Raw genomic sequence first — 19,762 nt, 5'->3', positions numbered from 1 at the left:
CGAATTATTTAGTGTCTTTGTTGTAATGTCTTTGTTTTAATCTGTTTTAACTTTTTTGTGCTTATTTTTAATCTCTTTGGGTCTCCCTTGTACCAGTTTTGGGCCTCTTTTTGGTTATTTTCTTCTTTTTGTGGTAGTTCTGAATCTCTGCTGTAGTTTAACTGGACTCTGAGCGCCTGTTTGTGTTTTAGTGTCTGATGTTTTATGAGGGGAAGTCGCAGTCCACCTGTCACGTTACTCACCTTCGCTCACCTGAATCAGCCAAACTGTGGCTTCGTTTCTCTTCTTAAGAAGCAGAAAGTCTGTCAAGTTTGTTCTGAATGGAAACCAGCTGAACTTCTTGGTAACTAAATGTTGTAAAATTCATATTCAGCCTGTTTTTTGCCTGCAAATTAAGTGAGATTTCCAGCTGGATTAATAAATGAATGAATAAAGTTTCACCTTTTTGGATCATATTTATAATAAGAGTACAAATAATTATACACTGAAGTGGTGTTGAATTAATTCATGACAGGATTCATCACGAGTTTTTCCTGATTTTCCATCCTTTTATTTTATTATTTCTTACCTTTTTAGTCATTTTATCATCTTGGTTTGTTTTCCTGATATTTACGATGACATAATCAGAAGATTTGATCTAGTTGTGTCTTGTTAAACGTAACATAAATGATCGTTTCCTCGGTTCAGAGTTGGTGTAATGGCCTCTGAAGTGTGGAGAACATAACTCTGTCTGTGTGTGTGTGTGTGTGTGTGTGTGTGTGTGTGTGTGTGTGTGACCTTAAAGGTCAGACCTTTTTCCTCTCTTCACTTGTTTGACGCTCACTCTGAATTAACTCAAATCTTCAGTCCTTTGGTTTTGAATTTCAGAGTCTTTATTGCAGTGCATGCTGGGATATTATTAAACATTTAGTAACGACTCCAGCTTGTGAAAGGATTGAAAGTTTGATCTGAGTTTGGTCAGTTCGGGTCCTGATCTCTGGACTGAAAACGTCTTTTCTCCCAAAGCTTTCGGTAAAGTTTAAAGTTTGCACCTGGTGGGTAAAATTTAAATACTTTTGTTCTATCTTCTAATTTTTCATCAGAATCAGAAAGATTTTATTGCCAAGTAATTTTCACATTACAAGGAATTTGTTCTGGTCTGATTGGTGCAATAAAACAAAAAATATATAATAATAATAAAATAAAATAATAAAATATAAAATGATAAAAATATATGTACATTACTTTATATCTAATATCTTATATCATCTATTTTTACTTATTTTGTCATGAAATGTACTCATTTATGCTTTTACCTGTTTTTAAGCTCATTTGATTTACAATAAAAACTTGCCCTTAGTAGATTGTTTCTCTTTAGTTGCTCCGACTCTCGACTCTGTGGCCTCAGGGGATAAATTGGGCTCTCTGAATCAGCCTGGCATAAATACTAAGTCATCATGCCACACTTAACTTAGTGTATCTTCAGCTTTGTATGTTTGAACACCTTTAAAGGTTTAAAGGAACGCAGAGACGCAGTTTCCTGCTTGTTAACACTCGGCCAGCTGATGCTCCATCTGCACGACTCTGAAGAATAACTCAGAAATGAGACCCGATCTCCCATTAATTCACAGCAAATGCTTATTAGGGACCGAGCAGTGAAACTGCAAGGACCCTATTCTATCTGTAGGAGTTCTTCTGCCTTCCTTTCTTTCTTATTCTTTGCAAAAGGTGATCGAAAACTCTTGAAATTTTGCAAGCACCACCTGCCAGTCGACGACATGAAAAAATCTGGTCTTCTTTTTTTTGGGAGTCGCTCATTGACTCTGTAGCGCCCCCTACGATGCTTAAAAATGGTCCCCGCGTTAGGATTAGTTTCGCGTGGGACAACGAAATTCGGTACACTCATTCATCATGCCCACACGCACAAAAAAGTCTCATGCCGCCATGGTCCCACGCCCACAGGAAGGCGGCCATTTTGGATGGAAGGTGCGTTTTGGTGCCATTTTTGCCCGATTCCACGCCTTGCATATGATCGAACTTGTCCTACAGATTTAATGCTACAAGCTTCAAACTTGGCCAGGTTAGTCTTAAGACATGGGGGAAAAAATTCATGGGGAAACTTTTTCAAACCTCAAAGGTTTTTTTTTTTACATTGTGCACGATATCTGTTAGTTTACTAAATATTGTCATTTTATGCGGTTATAAAATCATTTCCCACTTGGATCAATTAACCCTCCATCTACCCGACCTGATGTGTGCCAATCTGATCAGTTTAACTCAAGAAAATGAATCATCTAAAAGCCTTTTTGGCTTTGCCTCGCTTTGGAACAAGATGATGTGTGTTTCAGGAGTGCATTTCTGTGGGAAGGGAAATTATTTCAAACATGTTTGAGTCTTCTATTAATTGGATCTCTTTTTAAGATTGTGAGGAGGTCACTGAGGGTTTACTGTGAAAAGTCAGAGTTTCTGTGTTTGCAGTATTTTGTATAGTTTACAGTTTAAATATAACCGTTAAAAGCTGTTCTTGTTATATTTCTTCATATTATTATTCCTCCTTTAGTGGCAACAGCACCTTTGTTGAGTGTCCACTGAAAGAAAGATTCAATGACGGGAGTTAAAGGTCCAGTGTGAAGAACAGTGACTAAAATTCTTACTTTCACTCAAATCTACATGAGTGAACACGTAGTTATGAATGTTAAGAGTTCTTCTGATAACTGAAGGCTCTGCCTCCCAAACTGGCAGCTGGTTCCACAGAGAGGGGCCTGATAACTGAAGGCTCTGCCTCCCAAACTGGCAGCTGGTTCCACAGAGAGGGGCCTGATAACTGAAGGCTCCGCCTCCCAAACTGGCAGCTGGTTCCACAGAGAGGGGCCTGATAACTGAAGGCTCTGCCTCCCAAACTGGGCAGCTGGTTCCACAGAGAGGGGCCTGATAACTGAAGGCTCTGCCTCCCAAACTGGGCAGCTGGTTCCACAGAGAGGGGCCTGATAACTGAAGGCTCTGCCTCCCAAACTGGGCAGCTGGTCCCACAGAGGGGCCTGATAACTGAAGGCTCTGCCTCCCAAACTGGCAGCTGGTTCCACAGAGAGGGGCCTGATAACTGAAGGCTCTGCCTCCCAAACTGGGCAGCTGGTTCCACAGAGAGGGGCCTGATAACTGAAGGCTCTGCCTCCCAAACTGGGCAGCTGGTTCCACAGAGAGGGGCCTGATAACTGAAGGCTCTGCCTCCCAAACTGGGCAGCTGGTTCCACAGAGAGGGGCCTGATAACTGAAGGCTCTGCCTCCCAAACTGGGCAGCTGGTTCCACAGAGAGGGGCCTGATAACTGAAGGCTCTGCCTCCCAAACTGGCAGCTGGTCCCACAGAGAGGGGCCTGATAACTGAAGGCTCTGCCTCCCAAACTGGCAGCTGGTCCCACAGAGAGGGGCCTGATAACTGAAGGCTCTGCCTCCCAAACTGGCAGCTGGTTCCACAGAGAGGGGCCTGATAACTGAAGGCTCTGCCTCCCAAACTGGCAGCTGGTCCCACAGAGAGGGGCCTGATAACTGAAGGCTCTGCCTCCCAAACTGGCAGCTGGTTCCACAGAGAGGGGCCTGATAACTGAAGGCTCTGCCTCCCATTCTGCTTTCAGAAACTCTGGGAACCTCAAGTAAACCTGCAGTCTGATATTTCCTGTTGGGAAATTATCCAGCTGTGAGATCTTTAAGATATGATGGAGCTCGGTCATTAAGAGCTTTATATGTGAGGAGAAGAATCTTATATTCTATTCTGAAGTTAACAGGAAACCAATAAAGAGAAGCTAAAACTGGAGAAATATGATCTTTGAGAATTGTTGGCACAGCCCAATAATAAAGAATCACAGCAGTCCAATCCTGAAGTAACAAATGCATGGAGCAGTTTTTCTGCATCACTCTGAGACAAGGAAGGTGAAAGAAGGCGGTCCTAGAAACCTGTTTTATATGTGAGTCAGAGGACAGATCCTGGTCATAAAAGTAACTCCAAGGTTCCTCAGTGTAGTACTACCAAAGTTTCTGCCTGCAGCGCTCAGGTCCAAAGGCAACAACTTCAGTTTTGTATGAATTTAGAAGCAGAAAGTTCCGAGTCATCCAAGTCTGAACAATTGTACCATTAAATGTATAAATGACTTCATAATTGTTGGTTTTATGAGCAGATAATCAGAGCGGAAGCAGTTTTTATATGGGAAAGAACACATTTTAAAGTTTTTAAATGTTCTCACGGAATATTTAGAATATTTAATATGACGTAAGCATTCGTTTGGGTTGTGGCGACGCTGGCGTGCTCACAGCAGGGGGCGCTGCTGCACACAGATTCAGCCCCTCATACTTCGGCTGTGTTCGAAACCTCATACTACTCCCACTACTCATACTAACTTTTTGAGTTAGTATGTGAGTTTGAGTATGCGAGAAGTTCCCGGATGCATACTAGATTCGCCGAAATGTTGGGTATGCATCATGAGGTTACTACTCATACTCAAACTACCCAAGATGCAACGTAACCTGAGGTCGCCGATCGTCATTTCCTGTCAAAACGGCAGTTTCAAGCTAGCTACAACGAGGGTAGGTTCACTTCCTGTTTTCAAAACAAAAGCACCAATTGTATCGTAATGGCTTTCCCTATGATAAAAGGCAACGGGTATTTTATTTTTGTAAAAATAACCGGAAGTGCGTTGCTCACTACGGCAGTATGTAGTATGTAGTATGCAGTATGTAGTATGCAGTATGTAGTATGCAGTATGTAGTATGCAGTATGCAGTATGTAGTATGTCGTATGCAGTATGCAGTATGTAGTATGTAGTATGCAGTATGTAGTATGCAGTATGTAGTATGCAGTATGTAGTATGCAGTATGTAGTATGTAGTATGTAGTATGCAGTATGTAGTATGTAGTATGCAGTATGCAGTATGTAGTATGTAGTATGCAGTATGTAGTATGCAGTATGCAGTATGTAGTATGCAATATGCAGTATGTAGTATGTAGTATGCAATATGCAGTATGTAGTATGTAGTATGCAGTATGCAGTATGCAGTATGTAGTATGCAGTATGTAGTATGCAGTATGTAGTATGCGGTTTCGAACACAGCCAGTATCTATTGAGAAAAACCTCTGAGCTCAAAGAAGCAGAGAGGTTTCTGATTGGTTCCTCGTGTTTTCATCCTGGTTACAGACCCGACTTGGACGTCGGGTCCGACCCTGGCGGCCCGGGCTCGGCTCTTCCTGTGCAGCTTTGGGACCTGCAGGACAAATGCCAGCCCATTCAGGAGCCTCTAATTGTGGCCCGGGAAGCCCCACAAAGGCCCCCTACCTCCAGCTTCAATGGGCTGCCCTGCAGAGGCCCGTGTGAACCTCGGCGCCCCTTTTTCCTCCCCATCCTGCCTCAGTATGCCGGCCTCCGCCCCCCCACCCGCTCCACATGTTAATTAATAGGCTTGACTGGCAGATTTGGATCCAGTTCGGCTTTGATTGAAGGCGGCCATTAGCATCTATTAATTTTGCCTCTGGCGTTCTGTGGCGGGCTCTGAAAGGGAGAATTAAGTGGTGTGAGTCATTGTGAGGCTGAGTTAAAGTGTGATTATTGTTCCGCAGCCCGGAGCCGCGGCTAACTGCTGCTAAGCCCTCTTGAAAGTGAAGGGGGCGACTCCTCTCATTAGAGCCCAACAAGGGAAAGATATTAACAGGAAATAGCTGCAAATTTCTTTCTTCGACTTTTAATCTCTCCTCTGTGGCGTCCACGTGAAAAAAGGACACTTAAAAACGTAAAGAGGGGAACAAACGGCGGCTGCCGTCATGCAGACGGATGTCAGCTCGTTGCTCAGAGGAGGACGAGCTGGTTGTAGTTTCGTTCAGCACCAACACACAAAGCAGGAAGAATTTCAGGTTTTCAGGTCACTGACAAACTAAATGTCCTCTTTCATTATTTTTTGTAATTAACTTTTTATTGATTCCATATATCAATATTCCATCCAGGGCCGGCCCAAGCCTTTATGGGGCCTTAAGCAGAATTTCATTTGGGGCCCCCCTACCATCACCTCAGCTCCAGATGCCTCATTATTCCATAGGCTACACTGTTATGTGTGTAACGGACCCACAATCATTAGCATTATTTGTAATCATCTTACATTATACAGGTGTCATTCTTGTTTTTAACCTTAAAGGGATAGCAAACTCATAAATATGGTTTAATTAACTTCTACATAAAGAGCGATGTATAAGTATGGCTCATTAATTTAACTATTTGAAAGTAACATCAGCAGGCTGGAGACTGCATTTATAGTAAACACGTTAAATAGTTTAATTTCTTTCAGATGTGCAATGGTGTGCAAAATGTTCAAAATCCAAATACAAAATAGAATCAAATGACATTCACATTATCTTACAGAAAAATAAAGTTGTAATCAAAATTAAATACTTAAATAATAAATTCAATACTTAAATAAGTAGTATTTTGTCAAAATAAATGTTTTTTTTTCTGGTGTAATACAATTTCGTTTAAATTATTCAATGTTATTTTAATTTCATGTATATATTTACTTTTTTTATCACAACGTCTCGGTGCTCTCTGGGGCACCCCTGGTGGCGTGGGGGCCCTAAGCGACCGCGTAGTTGGCATATGCCTTGGGCCGGCTAGTATAGAACATAAGCCATACTCCTCCAGCATGGAGCAGACACATAGATAGACATATATTCTCAAGTAAAGTTACAGTAGAGTAAAATGGAACATTTTTCCACGTCCCTTTTCTCCTGTTGGAGGGTGAACATAACAAATAAACATATGAACAAGTTTGTAGCCTGAACCAAGGGGATACATAATCTACACTTCACATTGTCTTTACTGCACAAAATCTGCTCTCAATGAAGACACAAAAATCAACCCAGTTTCCCCAGTGATTCTTAAAGGTATCTGTTTGTAGTCTAGCTGAGAAAGTCGGCTTCTCCGAGTCCGTCCTATAAATATTCAGCATTATCTCAACCCAATCCTCCACTGTAGGTGCATCTGTTTTCAGCCATTTCCTGGTGATGGCTTTTTTAGCTGCCACCAACATTATTTGAAATATGTATTTTTGTCCTGACCTTGTAATCTCCTGGTTCTCTTTTCCCAAATATAAAACTTCAAACGTAAACTAAATGTCCTCTTTCTTTTAAAGTAAACAGTTTGTTTCACTGCTTCATACAGACGACTGCAGGAGTCAGATGGGTGAACAGCAACATCTGTGGGTGCAGATTTAAGGCTGAGGTTCTCTGTTCTCCAAAACAAGTCTTCATCAGTTTGAACCTTTTTTTTTAAACAGAAACAAGTCCAGAATCATGATTTTCTGTGTCCATCCAGGCACTAAACTTCTGGAAGTTTGTATGTATGTTTACTACAAACCTCATTTCTAAAGGATGTAAATGTTCATAAAATGCGATAAAGATTTAAATCTGTTATTCCTTTATAGGTTGATCCAGAATAATGAGTTTTTAGGATCTTTACTGACCAAAAAAACGGAACCAAATGTAGAATCTGAAGCAGCAACACTCAGTAAAAGCTGTTCTAGACTCGTGTTTCCCATCGTGTTCCATCAGCTTCCTTTAACAACTCTTTTTAACGCTTTGGGAGCTGAGGACACTGATTGTTGCAGTTTTTCAGAGGAATCTGGGTCCATTCCTGCTGAATCCAGGATTTCAGCTGCTCAGCAGTCCCTGGTTGTTGTTGTCTGGTTCTCCTCTTCATGATGCTACGTCCATGTTCAGCAGCAGACAGATGTGGACAGATGTAGACAGATGTGGGCTGCAGGCAGGCCGGTGGAGCTCACACACTCTGTGTGCATGAAGCTGCTGGAGGTCCTACTGAATGAGGTCTGGCGTCGTCCTGCTGAAATAACCACGGAGCTCCCGGGAAAAGACGCCACCTGGATGGCAGCATCTGTCTCTCCAGAACTCCAACATCCAGCTCTGCATCAGTGGCACCTTCACACAGATGAAGCCCTCCCTGCCATGGACCCTGATGCAGCCCCCCACCATCACAGACGCTGGCTTTAAACCTTTCTCTGAGAACAGCCTGGATGCTCTTTCTCATCTCTGTGGAAGCAGACGTCAGTTTTTTCCCAGAAGCAGCTGAAACGTGGACTCATCTGCCCACAGAACACGTGTCCACTGTTTTTCTGTCCATCTGAGACGAGCTGGTGTCCACAGAACTGGGCCTTGTTCCAGAAACCTCAAAGAAAACTCCAGAAAACTCAAAGAAAACTCCAGAAACCTCAAAGAAAACTCAAAGAAAACTCCAGAAACTTCAAAGAACCCTCAAAGAAAACTCAAAGAAAACTCAAAGAAAACTCCAGAAAACTCCAGAAAACTCCAGAAGCACTGTCTTTCCGTCCATCTGAGCTGAGCTGGTGTCCACAGAACTGGGCCCTGTTCCTGCACAGAGCTGATATATGGCTTCCTGCTGGTGTGGTGCAGCTTCAGCTCACATTAGACCGTGTTGAGTGGAAATGGTTCTCCCAGCTCCTCCTGAGCCCATGTGGCCGTATGGATCATGGCGGCCGTATGGATCATGGTGGCCGTATGGATCATGGTGGCCGTATGGATCATGGTGGCTGCATGGATCATGGCGGCTGCATGGATCATGGTGGCCGTATGGATCATGGTGGCCGTATGGATCATGGTGGCCGTATGGATCATGGTGGCCGTATGGATCATGGTGGCCGTATGGATCATGGTGTCCGTATGGATCATGGTGGCTGCATGGATCATGGCTGTAAGGATCATGGTGGCTGCATGGATCATGGTGGCTGTATGGATCATGGTGGCCGTATGGATCATGGTGGCCGCATGGATCATGGTGGCCGTATGGATCATGGTGGCTGCATGGATCATGGTGGCTGTATGGATCATGGTGGCTGTATGGATCATGGCTGTATGGATCATGGTGGCTGTATGGATCATGGCTGATTGGATCATGGTGGCTGTATGGATCATGTTGGCCGTATGGATCATGGTGGCTGCATGGATCATGGTGGCTGTATGGATCATGGTGGCTGTATGGATCATGGTGGCTGTATGGATCATGGTGGCTGTATGGATCATGGTGGCTGTATGGATCATGTTGGCCGTATGGATCATGGTGGCCGTATGGATCATGGTGGCTGTATGGATCATGGCTGTATGGATCATGGTGGCTGTATGGATCATGGCTGTATGGATCATGGTGGCTGTATGGATCATGGCTGTATGGATCATGGTGGCTGCATGGATCATGGTGGCCGTATGGATCATGGTGGCCGTATGGATCATGGTGGCTGTATGGATCATGGTGGCCGTATGGATCATGGTGGCCGTATGGATCATGGTGGCTGTATGGATCATGGTGTCCGTATGGATCATGGTGGCTGTAAGGATCATGGTGGCTGTATGGATCATGGTGTCCGTATGGATCATGGTGGCCGTATGGATCATGGCTGCATGGATCATGGTGGCCGTATGGATCATGGTGGCCGTTTGGATCATGGTGGCCGTATGGATCATGGTGGCCGTATGGATCATGGTGGCCGTATGGATCATGGTGGCTGTATGGATCATGGTGGCTGTATGGATCATGGTGTCCGTATGGATCATGGTGGCTGTAAGGATCATGGTGGCTGTATGGATCATGGTGTCCGTATGGATCATGGTGGCCGTATGGATCATGGCTGTATGGATCATGGTGGCTGCATGGATCATGGTGGCCGTATGGATCATGGTGGCCGTTTGGATCATGGTGGCTGTATGGATCCTGGCTGTATGGATCATGGTGGCCGTATGGATCATGGTGGCTGTATGGATCATGGTGGCTGTATGGATCATGGTGGCCGTATGGATCATGGTGGCTGCATGGATCATGGTGGCCGTATGGATCATGGTGGCCGTATGGATCATGGTGGCTGTAAGGATCATGGTGGCTGCATGGATCATGGTGGCTGCATGGATCATGGTGGCCGTATGGATCATGGTGGCTGTAAGGATCATGGTGGCTGCATGGATCATGGTGGCCGTATGGATCATGGTGGCTGCATGGATCATGGCTGTAAGGATCATGGTGGCTGCATGGATCATGGTGGCCGTATGGATCATGGCTGTAAGGATCATGGTGGCCGTATGGATCATGGTGGCTGTATGGATCATGGTGGCTGCATGGATCATGGTGGCTGCATGGATCATGGTGGCCGTATGGATCATGGTGGCCGTATGGATCATGGTGGCTGTAAGGATCATGGTGGCTGTATGGATCATGGTGGCCGTATGGATCATGGTGGCTGTATGGATCATGGTGGCCGTATGGATCATGGTGGCTGCATGGATCATGGCTGTAAGGATCATGGTGGCTGCATGGATCATGGCTGTAAGGATCATGGTGGCTGCATGGATCATGGCTGTATGGATCATGGTGGCTGCATGGATCATGGTGGCTGCATGGATCATGGCTGTAAGGATCATGGTGGCTGCATGGATCATGGTGGCTGCATGGATCATGGTGGCTGTAAGGATCATGGTGGCTGCATGGATCATGGTGGCTGTAAGGATCATGGTGGCTGCATGGATCATGGTGGCTGCATGGATCATGGTGGCTGAATGGATCATGGTGGCTGTAAGGATCATGGTGGCTGCATGAATCATGGTGGCTGTAAGGATCATGGTGGCTGCATGAATCATGGTGGCCGTATGGATCATGGTGGCCGTATGGATCATGGTGGCCGTATGGATCATGGTGGCTGTATGGATCATGGTGGCCGTATGGATCATGGTGGCCGTATGGATCATGGTGGCCGTATGGATCATGGTGGCCGTATGGATCATGGCGGCCGAATGGATCATGGCGGCCGTATGGATCATGGTGGCCGTATGGATCATGGTGGCCGTATGGATCATGGTGGCCGTATGGATCATGGTGGCTGCATGGATCATGGTGGCTGCATGGATCATGGTGGCTGAATGGATCATGGTGGCCGTATGGATCATGGTGGCCGTATGGATCATGGTGGCTGCATGGATCATGGTGGCCGTATGGATCATGGTGGCTGTATGGATCATGGTGTCCGTATGGATCATGGTGGCTGCATGGATCATGGCTGTAAGGATCATGGTGGCTGCATGGATCATGGTGGCTGCATGGATCATGGTGGCCGTATGGATCATGGTGGCTGCATGGATCATGGCTGTATGGATCATGGTGGCTGCATGGATCATGGCGGCTGCATGGATCATGGTGGCCGTATGGATCATGGTGGCTGTATGGATCATGGTGTCCGTATGGATCATGGTGGCTGCATGGATCATGGCTGTAAGGATCATGGTGGCTGCATGGATCATGGTGGCTGTATGGATCATGGTGGCCGTATGGATCATGGTGGCCGTATGGATCATGGTGGCCGTATGGATCATGGTGGCTGTATGGATCATGGTGGCCGCATGGATCATGGTGGCCGTATGGATCATGGTGGCCGTATGGATCATGGTGGCCGTATGGATCATGGTGGCCGCATGGATCATGGTGGCCGTATGGATCATGGTGGCCGTATGGATCATGGTGGCTGTATGGATCATGGTGGCTGTATGGATCATGGTGGCTGTATGGATCATGGCTGATTGGATCATGGTGGCTGTATGGATCATGTTGGCCGTATGGATCATGGTGGCTGCATGGATCATGGCTGTATGGATCATGGTGGCTGTATGGATCATGGTGGCTGTATGGATCATGGTGGCTGTATGGATCATGGTGGCCGTATGGATCATGGCTGTATGGATCATGGCTGTATGGATCATGGTGGCTGTATGGATCATGGTGGCTGTATGGATCATGGTGGCTGTGTGGATCATGTTGGCCGTATGGATCATGGTGGCCGTATGGATCATGGTGGCCGTATGGATCATGGTGGCTGTATGGATCATGGCTGTATGGATCATGGTGGCTGTATGGATCATGGCTGTATGGATCATGGTGGCTGTATGGATCATGGTGGCTGTATGGATCATGGCTGTATGGATCATGGTGGCTGCATGGATCATGGTGGCCGTATGGATCATGGTGGCCGTATGGATCATGGTGGCTGTATGGATCATGGTGTCCGTATGGATCATGGTGGCTGTAAGGATCATGGTGGCTGTATGGATCATGGTGTCCGTATGGATCATGGTGGCCGTATGGATCATGGCTGTATGGATCATGGTGGCTGCATGGATCATGGTGGCCGTATGGATCATGGTGGCCGTTTGGATCATGGTGGCTGTATGGATCCTGGCTGTATGGATCATGGTGGCCGTATGGATCATGGTGGCTGTATGGATCATGGTGGCTGTATGGATCATGGTGGCTGTATGGATCATGGTGGCCATATGGATCATGGTGGCTGCATGGATCATGGTGGCCGTATGGATCATGGTGGCCGTATGGATCATGGTGGCTGTAAGGATCATGGTGGCTGCATGGATCATGGTGGCCGTATGGATCATGGTGGCTGTAAGGATCATGGTGGCTGCATGGATCATGGTGGCCGTATGGATCATGGTGGCTGCATGGATCATGGCTGTAAGGATCATGGTGGCTGCATGGATCATGGTGGCCGTATGGATCATGGCTGTATGGATCATGGTGGCCGTATGGATCATGGCTGTATGGATCATGGTGGCCGTATGGATCATGGTGGCCGTATGGATCATGGTGGCTGTAAGGATCATGGTGGCTGCATGGATCATGGTGGCCGTATGGATCATGGTGGCTGCATGGATCATGGCTGTAAGGATCATGGTGGCTGCATGGATCATGGTGGCCGTATGGATCATGGCTGTATGGATCATGGTGGCCGTATGGATCATGGTGGCCGTATGGATCATGGCGGCCGCATGGATCATGGTGGCCGTATGGATCATGGCGGCCGCATGGATCATGGTGGCCGTATGGATCATGGTGGCTGCATGGATCATGGTGGCTGCATGGATCATGGTGGCTGAATGGATCATGGTGGCCGTATGGATCATGGTGGCCGTATGGATCATGGTGGCTGCATGGATCATGGCGGCTGCATGGATCATGGTGGCCGTATGGATCATGGTGGCTGTATGGATCATGGTGTCCGTATGGATCATGGTGGCTGCATGGATCATGGCTGTAAGGATCATGGTGGCTGCATGGATCATGGTGGCTGTATGGATCATGGTGGCCGTATGGATCATGGTGGCCGTATGGATCATGGTGGCCGTATGGATCATGGTGGCCGTATGGATCATGGTGGCCGCATGGATCATGGTGGCCGTATGGATCATGGTGGCCGTATGGATCATGGTGGCCGTATGGATCATGGTGGCCGCATGGATCATGGTGGCCGTATGGATCATGGTGGCCGTATGGATCATGGTGGCCGTATGGATCATGGTGGCCGTATGGATCATGGTGGCTGTATGGATCATGGCTGATTGGATCATGGTGGCTGTATGGATCATGTTGGCCGTATGGATCATGGTGGCTGCATGGATCATGGCTGTATGGATCATGGTGGCTGTATGGATCATGGTGGCTGTATGGATCATGGTGGCTGTATGGATCATGGTGGCCGTATGGATCATGGTGGCTGTATGGATCATGGTGGCTGTATGGATCATGGTGGCTGTGTGGATCATGTTGGCCGTATGGATCATGGTGGCCGTATGGATCATGGTGGCCGTATGGATCATGGTGGCTGTATGGATCATGGCTGTATGGATCATGGTGGCTGTATGGATCATGGCTGTATGGATCATGGTGGCTGTATGGATCATGGCTGTATGGATCATGGTGGCTGTATGGATCATGGCTGTATGGATCATGGTGGCTGCATGGATCATGGTGGCCGTATGGATCATGGTGGCCGTATGGATCATGGTGGCTGTATGGCTCATGGTGGCCGTATGGATCATGGTGGCTGTATGGATCATGGCTGTATGGATCATGGTGGCTGTATGGATCATGGCTGTATGGATCATGGTGGCTGCATGGATCATGGTGGCCGTATGGATCATGGTGGCCGTATGGATCATGGTGGCTGTATGGCTCATGGTGTCCGTATGGATCATGGTGGCTGTAAGGATCATGGTGGCTGTATGGATCATGGTGTCCGTATGGATCATGGTGGCCGTATGGATCATGGCTGTATGGATCATGGTGGCTGCATGGATCATGGTGGCCGTATGGATCATGGTGGCCGTTTGGATCATGGTGGCTGTATGGATCATGGCTGTATGGATCATGGTGGCTGCATGGATCATGGTGGCCGTATGGATCATGGTGGCCGTTTGGATCATGGTGGCTGTATGGATCCTGGCTGTATGGATCATGGTGGCCGTATGGATCATGGTGGCCGTATGGATCATGGTGGCTGTATGGATCATGGTGGCTGTATGGATCATGGTGGCCGTATGGATCATGGTGGCTGCATGGATCATGGTGGCCGTATGGATCATGGTGGCCGTATGGATCATGGTGGCTGTAAGGATCATGGTGGCTGCATGGATCATGGTGGCCGTATGGATCATGGTGGCTGTAAGGATCATGGTGGCTGCATGGATCATGGTGGCCGTATGGATCATGGTGGCTGCATGGATCATGGCTGTAAGGATCATGGTGGCTGCATGGATCATGGTGGCCGTATGGATCATGGCTGTAAGGATCATGGTGGCTGTATGGATCATGGTGGCTGCATGGATCATGGTGGCTGCATGGATCATGGTGGCCGTATGGATCATGGTGGCCGTATGGATCATGGTGGCTGTAAGGATCATGGTGGCTGCATGGATCATGGTGGCTGTATGGATCATGGTGGCCGTATGGATCATGGTGGCTGTATGGATCATGGTGGCCGTATGGATCATGGTGGCTGCATGGATCATGGCTGTAAGGATCATGGTGGCTGCATGGATCATGGCTGTAAGGATCATGGTGGCTGCATGGATCATGGCTGTATGGATCATGGTGGCCGTATGGATCATGGTGGCTGCATGGATCATGGTGGCTGCATGGATCATGGTGGCCGTATGGATCATGGTGGCCGTATGGATCATGGTGGCTGCATGGATCATGGTGGCTGCATGGATCATGGCTGTAAGGATCATGGTGGCTGCATGGATCATGGCTGTATGGATCATGGTGGCTGCATGGATCATGGCTGTATGGATCATGGCTGTATGGATCATGGTGGCCGTATGGATCATGGTGGCTGCATGGATCATGGCTGTATGGATCATTGCCGTATGGATCATGGTGGCCGTATGGATCATGGTGGCTGCATGGATCATGGCTGTATGGATCATGGCTGTATGGATCATGGTGGCCGTATGGATCATGGTGGCTGCATGGATCATGGCTGTAAGGATCATGGTGGCTGCATGGATCATGGTGGCTGTATGGATCATGGTGGCCGTATGGATCATGTTGGCTGTATGGATCATGGTGGCTGCATGGATCATGGCTGTAAGGATCATGGTGGCTGCATGGATCATGGTGGCTGCATGGATCATGGTGGCTGCATGGATCATGGTGGCTGAATGGATCATGGTGGCCGTATGGATCATGGTGGCTGTATGGATCATGGTGGCTGTAAGGATCATGGTGGCTGCATGAATCATGGTGGCTGTAAGGATCATGGTGGCTGCATGAATCATGGTGGCTGTATGGATCATGGCTGTATGGATCATGGTGGCCGTATGGATCATGGTGGCTGTATGAATCATGGTGGCTGTATGGATCATGGCTGTATGGATCATGGTGGCCGTATGGATTATGGTGGCTGTATGGATCATGGTGGCGTGATGACGGTTTCTCCTGCAGTGCTGCCTGAAGGCTCCCAGCTCATCCAGCAGGGCTTTCTGTCCTCGGCCTTTCCACGCTGAGGTTTCCCCAGACTCCCTGAATCTTTGCACAATATTCTGCTCTCTAGATGCTGAAAGACCAAAGTTCTTTACAATCTGACTCTGAGGAATGTTTTCTGAACTTGTTGATGATTCTCTGATGGAGTTTGGCCCAAAGTGGTGAGCCACGACCCATCCTTGTTGGAGAGACTGAACCTTTGGTGGAAGCTCCTTTTACACCCAATCCTGACACCCTCACCTGTCAGCAGGTAAAATGCTGGTTGCAGAATCTTCAAGAACGCTGTTATTTACTGAGTTTCTACATCAGCTTCCACATTTGTTTCTATTTTCTCACTTCTCTGGACGTGTTTCTGTTGAATAAAAAGGTTCCAGTTAAGAAACCAAATTAAACCGGTAGCTGCCACTCTGTTACAGACGGCCAGAGCTGTTTAGATGAGACACCAGCTGCAGGCAGGATGCAGGTTGTTGTGTTCGCTTTATGAGCAGCCGGATTGAGTCATACGCAGCATTAGAGAAAATCAGTGCGTCATGTGAACAGATACCAAGGACGGGAGCTTGGATCAAAGAGAAGTAAAGGTGCAATGCAAGTTTTTTTAAATTATTTAAAGGGATAGTTCGTCTCTTTTGACATGAAGCTGTATGACATCCCATATTAGCAATATCATTTATGAACATCTTCTTACCCCCTGCTGCGTCCTGTGAGCAGAGTTCCAGCCTCGTTTTGGCGTCCACGAAGGTAGTCCGGCTAGTTGGCTGGGGTTTCAAAAATAAAGCGTTTTGCTTCTCAAAACAATATGCGTTCAAAAGAGTAATACATTTGCATCACAAAATCGTTCTCCAGGAAAAAGTCAGACCTCACAATCGCTTGGTGCTATTTTCTCTCCGGCTAGCGCCATGTATAAAATATATTTTATATTTTTTATAAAAATATTAAATTTTTATATAATTTTATAAAGTATTATATTATTTTAACCCAGTGCTTAAATATATTAAAATATATTATTTCATTATTATTAAATAATAATTTAATATTATTTATTAAATTATAAAAATTGCAAATGTATTACTCTTTTGAACGCATATTGTTTTGATAAGCAAAACGCTTTATTTTTTAAACCCCAGCCAACTAGCCGGACTACCTTCATCAACACCAAAACGAGGCTGGAACTCTGCTCACAGGACGCAGCAGGGGGTAAGAAGATGTTCATAAATGATGTTGCTGATATGGGATGTCATACAGCTTCATGTCAAAAGAGGCGAACTATCCCTTTAAAGTGTCAGACTAATTTGGAATCTAATTGATTGGATGATGATTGAAATACAATGAAGTTGATTGCGATCATCTTTGAGATGACATTTGCTGTAATTTAGCGCTATATAAATAAAACTAAATTGAATTCATATGAATAAATATTCTAAATTATTCTGGTTCTGGTTTGTTCTCGTCTGTCCCCTCCTTTTCAGCTCTTCCTCTTCACACTCGTCCTGCTGGCTTCAGGTGTTTCCAGGTGGCTGTGGAGCTCCATGGGAACGTTGTGACATGACAGCAGAGGCGGTGACCCATGGCCACAACCCCAGTGATGAGTCCCCAGAAGATGGACAGATTCACACACCGACTGCGTTCTCACAACATCAGCAAACCCAGCTCACACACACACACTCTGATCCGGTCCCCCCTGGTGTCGGGTTCAGCCTCTGACATGTTGACGGCTTCCCACAAATCCGTCCGTAAACTGCAGGTCAGAGGTTCCAGGGGCCTCCAACAACATGTGGGACCCCCGACCAATCCCAGCTTCAGCTGTCAGTATGTCACAACCTGCTGTGTGATGTCACCGAGGCGGCCGGGGGGGCCAGAACAGGAATGTAAACAAACAGAGGTGTTTGAATGTAAAGCGCCCCCTGGAGGCGGAACATCAACAATAACCACATCCACAACTCCTGGAAAATAACGTGGAGTCGCCACGAATGGAGGAAGTTCAGAGGTACAAAACTAGGACTACACAACCAAATATCCTGGGTTTGTAAAACAAACCTCAAACAACTGAATGAAATTGTTGTCATTAAAGGGATAGTTCGCCTCTTTTGACATGAAGCTGTATGACATCCCATATCAGCAACATCATTTATGAACATCTTCTTACCCCCTGCTGCGTCCTGTGAGCCGAGTTCCAGCCTCGTTTTGGTGTTGATGAAGGTAGTCCGGCTAGTTGGCTGGGGTTTAAAAAATAAAGCCTTCACCTTGGCTTGCTACTTTTATTGTTACTGTTATTTTATTGCTAATTTTATCTCAAATTTAATTTTTTATCTGTGATGAAAGTCATTCTTATTGATTTTATTGATGACTCTATCATGATGCAGTTGCTGTTGTGAAGCACTTTGGTCAGCTGAGGCTGTTTTAAATGTGCTATAGAAATAAACTTTGAATTGAATTGAATTGAATAAAGCGTTTTGCTTCTCAAAACAATATGCGTTCAAAAGAGTAATACATTTACATCACAAAATCGTTGCCAAGGTAAAAGTCAGACCTCACAATCGCTTGGCCCTATTTTCTCTCCCTTCGTATCACTGCCTGCTGCCGCCTGCTCGGTCTGCCCTTCGGTCTACACAGCAGGCAGTGATACAAAGGGAGAGAAAATAGGGCCAAGCGATTGTGAGGTCTGACTTTTTCCTGGAGAACGATTTTGTGATGTAAATGTATTACTCTGTTGAACGCATTTTGTTTTGAGAAGCAAAACGCTTTATTTTTTAAACCCCAGCCAACTAGCCGGACTACCTTCATCAACACCAAAACTCGGCTGGAACTCTGCTCACAGGACGCAGCAGGGGGTAAGAAGATGTTCATAAATGATGTTGCTAATATGGGATGTCATACAGCTTCATGTCAAAAGAGGCGAACTATCCCTTTAATTACTCAAAACCTGAGTATTCAGTGTAATTTAATGCAGTAAACACGGACATAATGACGCTATTCCTCCAGGCAGACCAAAAACACTCCAGCTCCATATATAGATTTAGATAGTTACTCTTCTGATCCCATAGTTTAGCGGTGTAGCTGTAAGCTAGCAGCAGATGCTAGCAAACAATGCTTTCTCATCAACAGTTATGGACCAAGCCGGAGATGTACACAGCGGAACTCGTAGTAATTATTGTGTCCCGTTAATTACTGCGTTTATTGGTCTTTCTCTGCTTGCTGACTTGTTTTTCAGGGTCAACACTCGTCTGTGGGGGCCTTTACCTGGAAAGTGAAGCTTTCACCTGTTTAAATAGACTAAAAGTAAAATAAACCGCCGGTAGTTGCAGCTACTAATCATTGAATTTTTCCATCGAGGAAGTTTGGTTTTTCTGACTTTTACTCTCAAAGTTATGGAAGGATTTGCATGAAAGATTGTACAAAACCTGTCAAACTGTGCCCCCTCTGTCGTCCAGTGGATGCAGGGACTCTTATTTAGATAAATTGGGTACGGATGCTCGGTGTATGGGCCTGACTTAGAAGTTAGTAACAATTGCCAACCCACAAGCAGTTCCAGAAATGTCTAATCCAGCCTGGCTGAAGGTATTTAACCTCAGATTACTCTTGTAACTGTAACCGACTTAGAATTTGAAAACTAAGCCGTATTTTTTTTCTTTGTCTAGTTTAAAGAGGGTAAAACTGAAGTTTATGTATATATTTACCAACTGAATAAGGCTGGCAGCTAAATGCTGTTCATCTTAGATGGAGTTCAGTTTCCCAGAACTTCACAAACAAGCTCACAAACTGCCTTCGACCGCCATCTAGTGCCCGAGGTGTGTATTACATCACTTACATGAGTTGGAAAAATTCAACTTAATTTAATCATTTGAAAAGCTTTAAAAATAAAATTTTAAAAAAAATCTAAGAAACACTTCACATTTATGAATATCTACACGCCAGTT

The sequence above is a fragment of the Odontesthes bonariensis genome, chromosome 13 (assembly GCF_027942865.1).
Source record: "Odontesthes bonariensis isolate fOdoBon6 chromosome 13, fOdoBon6.hap1, whole genome shotgun sequence".
NCBI lineage: Eukaryota > Metazoa > Chordata > Actinopteri > Atheriniformes > Atherinopsidae > Odontesthes > Odontesthes bonariensis.
The sequence above is the reverse complement of the archived record's forward strand: the minus strand, read 5'-3'. Positions refer to the sequence as shown.